Consider the following 3,982-nt stretch of genomic DNA (forward strand, 5'->3'; position numbering starts at 1 on the left):
GCACCCCTGTATATTTGGTGTGGGTGAGTGTACATACACACTGATGCATGAGTGTGGAACTCCATGTGTCCTCAGCTGATCAGAACTTTAATATGGAAGTGCTCTATCTATAACTGTTGATACATATTTATGTCGCTTTTCTCTGCTCATCAGAGAAGTGGCTGGTAGGGTGTGTGGTGCTCGTCTCTTGACTATGACCTCTCTTTGCCTCTGACTGGCAGCAGCCATCTAGGGTCTCAGGCAGAAGTCTATCCCATCCCTTGCAACCTGAGATCCCTTTTCACTGTTAGTACCAAAGACTGATGAGGAACTTTCACATACAAACTGTATGCTCTAACACTGAAGAATGGTTTTCTGCCCACAACCATACAAGCATGGAAGGATCATACCTGCAGTATTTCTTATTTTCAAACCTTTTCCTCATTCACCCTCCTCAAATATCCCCCCCCCCCCCCGTTTGCCAACCAAGCTTGATCATCAGCAAGTAATATGAAGGCCTAGTCTTGAAGGATAATACATTCAAAAATATCTTAGCTGTTTAGGCCTCAGCTTAATATCACATGTTCCATATAAGTACATATTTAATATTCTTAACAAGAAACCAAGACTGTCAAATACATTACTTAATCGGGACAATTTAATAAATTAATAGGCAATTTAAAGAAAATAACAAACCCTCTCAGGTGGCAGATTAATTATGGACTTACATTTCGCTGATCAAGAATAATTGGATTATGAATGTGGGCCAGAAGTAAGAGATCTATTTTCAGGGTCAATGGGTTTATCTTTCCACAAATGAGAATAATGTCTTTTGGTATGCATATCTAAGGCCATGTGGTCCAGAAGTCAGAGGAGCAGTTCAGCTGGTTGCTTTGGAAGAATCTTCATAGGGTAACTTTCTCTCCCAACATTCATGTGGACAGTGAGTCTTCTGAAAGAAACACAAAAATTGTGTTACCAAATCCTAAGAACTGCTAAAAATTTAATAAGCAATGTAACAACTCTTTGTGACAATATTAGACTTCTATCATGTGCCTAATGGCCTCGCCTTCAATGCATATCCAAGTATTCAGCTTCTTGTGCCAACAAATTCTCACCAAATGGCATTATGCAAATATATTTCTAGTCTTCCAAAGAAAACGGTGGTTATTATTCATTTGTATACAGGGACCCATTTAAAGTTGCACATGGTAAATTTAAATTGCCTATTGGCTAGCACTGAACTAAGCCTAATGATCCTACTGGGGCCAAAACCAAACAATAACAACAACCCCAACACCATCATTTGCAACCCTAAGTTCTAGCAGGGATTCCTAGATTTCAACACGGTCGCCATGTTGTCAACAGTTACTCTCTCAATAGCTAAAGAAACAAAGAACCATCATTCTAGCTGTAAAAGTTTTCATTAAACAGTAAAATTAGCTGAAAATGGCTGACAGGATTATGACCTGCTATTGACTTGGGTTTTTACTCCCCACACTCTGATTGCTGATATTTCTGGTGTCACTTGTTAAGCCCCTCCAAAATCCTGTCAAGCCCTTAATGTGAGCAAACTGAAATATTTTGGAAGAAAGTTGGAGATTCTGTTACTTCAGCTACTCTGCTACTGAGCTGAACTTCCACTATGTTTTCTCTTGGCTTTCGTGATCAATGTAGGGTACCTTGACACAGAAGGCCTTAAAGGATGAGAAGCCTGCAGCACTTAGAGTTGTGGGCGGTGGGGGAGGGGATTAAAAAATTCAATCCTCCTGTCAGACTGGGAATATCCCCTCAGTCACGCAGTTTAGGATATGCCACCATTCTTCAGCAGAGTTTCTTTTCTTTCAGCAAAGTAAGCGGCTCACGTATATGTCAAACAAAGCTTTAATAATAAAGAAAAACTGTAACACAATAACATACACTCTGAGAGAAACTAAAATAACATCCTGAGGCAAGAATGAGGCAAGAAGCAAGAATGACAGTTGCCTCTGAACACACGAAGGGAGGGGCCAATTCCGGAGCACAATTCAAAAGCCCCGCCCACCAGGTGCCAGACATTCTACTATTCAAATGAAGCCTCAGTGTTTTTCTAACACTTAGGAGATCTTGGGGGGGGGGGCACTGAGGAATTTTCTCTTCCCTCCTATCTTGGGAACCCTGGAGAGCAGAAGGCAAGGGATTTGATCTGAGTGAATGGAAGGATAGTCTCTCCTGCTGTACAGCAGGGGTGGGGAATCAGTTTCAGCCGAAGTGTCACATTTTCGTGTGGGCATCTTTCTGGAGGGGTTGCATAACAGTGGCCCAGTGCAAAAGTGGGCGGAACAATGGATCTTTGTACAGTAGTTTTTATTCCAGTCTTTATTTATTATTCTACACTTACACGCACAAACTTCCATCCTCTTTCCAGATAAGCAAGAGACGTTATCAGAGTCTAAGGACACATACCAGCCAAACAAATGCACTCCAGCATGGTGCTGCCTCTGGGCGTGGGTTGGGGAGAGTCCATATAGAGAGGTTCTGAGGTTCTCTACATCTACTGTACAGGAAAACACCCTAGGCTTCGCAGAGTATATGGGAGCAGAGCAGGGCTGTCTGTGAAACTGTGGGGAGAGGGAGGCGTTGGGTGAATTGAACCTCCTTGCCCTTACTGACTCAACCGGAGTGGGTGAGGACAATCCTTGGAAGGTTTGCCTAGTGCTGAAGTTGCCCATCATCAGACCCACTGAAATATACTTGGAGTCAAGAGTGGATTTCATGCTCTTTTTTCAGCTCATAGTGGCGAGGAGGAATGGAAGTTCCCCCTGAATGTCTGCCTTATATACATTAATTACACAATGGGCTCCACGTGATTGGCTAAGTCCGGATTCTCCTGTAGGCCAATCAAGTTGCGGATTCCCTTCCACCTGGAGCTGAATTGGGTGGCTCCTGTGGACCAATCAGACTGCTGCATTCTGGATCCTATTGTTCTAGGATCAATCAGACTGCTGAATTCTGAATCCTATTCTAGGACCTATCAGACTGCTGCCTTTTGGATCCTATTCAACTCAGTACATAACACCCACCTGGTTGCAGTCTTCCCCATTGGGGCAGACTTTGCTCTTTCCAATTTCAGTATTGTCCTGTGCAAGGCCAAAATTTGCACCTGCCTCTTCTTACCTCCCATTCCCCTCAGTTCACTATGTCATCATTGCAATGCCCTGTGGCGCCCCCTAGGCCCGACACACAGTGTGACGGAGCCAGTTGTGCTGCTCTAAATCCGCCTCTGTCCCTATTATGGTGATATGTATTTCTATTTAAATTTTAATACGGACTTCTAAATTTGTGCCTATACACCTATAAATTTCATGCTAACCTGTATGCTGTTTTGTTGTCAATCAGTTTCCTTATCTTTTCCTTTTGCAAATGCATAAATGCTTCAACCTTAAAAATGAAAATACCAAATCTTAATAGTGTCTCAGTTGCCTTGCTAGGACATCACCTCCTGGTGAACCTACTGCAAAAAAAAAGATGACTGCAAAAAAGATTTCCTGTATTAAGGGGGGGCATCTCTCTACCACTAGCACTCATATGTGCTTTGAGATATGCAAAAATCTAATAAAAAAAACACAGAGAGAAGCTGCAAGTCAATGGTTAGGTTGCTGTGGAGAACAAATATGAGGCAGGCTGTGGAGCTACTATGTACATCCTTGTATTTCAAAGATACCAAGTGACTCTGATTTTAGAAGGGGCTTAGGCCTATGCAAGCAGTTGGGGGCCTATGGCTCTTTCATTCATTGGAATCTAGGTATTGTTTACTAAGGGCTGGTACAAATGGTGCACTGTTGCAAGGCCATGTGTCCTACTTTATAAGGGGCAGTACTCTATTTAAAGAGTTCTGATGAAAGGATGAACAAACATGTCATTTGGGTTTCTAATCTTTCCACTCTCAAATTCAGTTCGCCACATTTCTGCAACAATTTGCAGTTTCTTTTTGTTTTGTTTTTTAATCCTCAAAAAACGGTTC

The 3,982-nt window shown here is 42.4% G+C and overlaps 1 long non-coding RNA gene across 2 annotated transcripts; it reads right to left on the reverse strand.

Annotated features, from left to right (window-relative positions):
- Positions 1 to 619: 619 nt before the first annotated feature.
- On the reverse strand, positions 620 to 2,391 carry LOC310676004. 2 transcript variants are annotated; one of them, XR_014510339.1, is made up of 2 exons: positions 1,900 to 2,391; positions 620 to 931 (listed from the first exon to the last, which is right to left on the reverse strand). It is a non-coding gene; the product is annotated as an uncharacterized lncRNA (long non-coding RNA). The 2 variants fall into 2 exon arrangements; XR_014510340.1 differs by having other exon boundaries at positions 1,662 to 2,391.
- Positions 2,392 to 3,982: the final 1,591 nt, after the last annotated feature.

Source organism: Podarcis tiliguerta (genome assembly GCF_965153285.1).
Source record: "Podarcis tiliguerta genome assembly, chromosome: 4".
Classification (NCBI taxonomy): domain Eukaryota; kingdom Metazoa; phylum Chordata; class Lepidosauria; order Squamata; family Lacertidae; genus Podarcis; species Podarcis tiliguerta.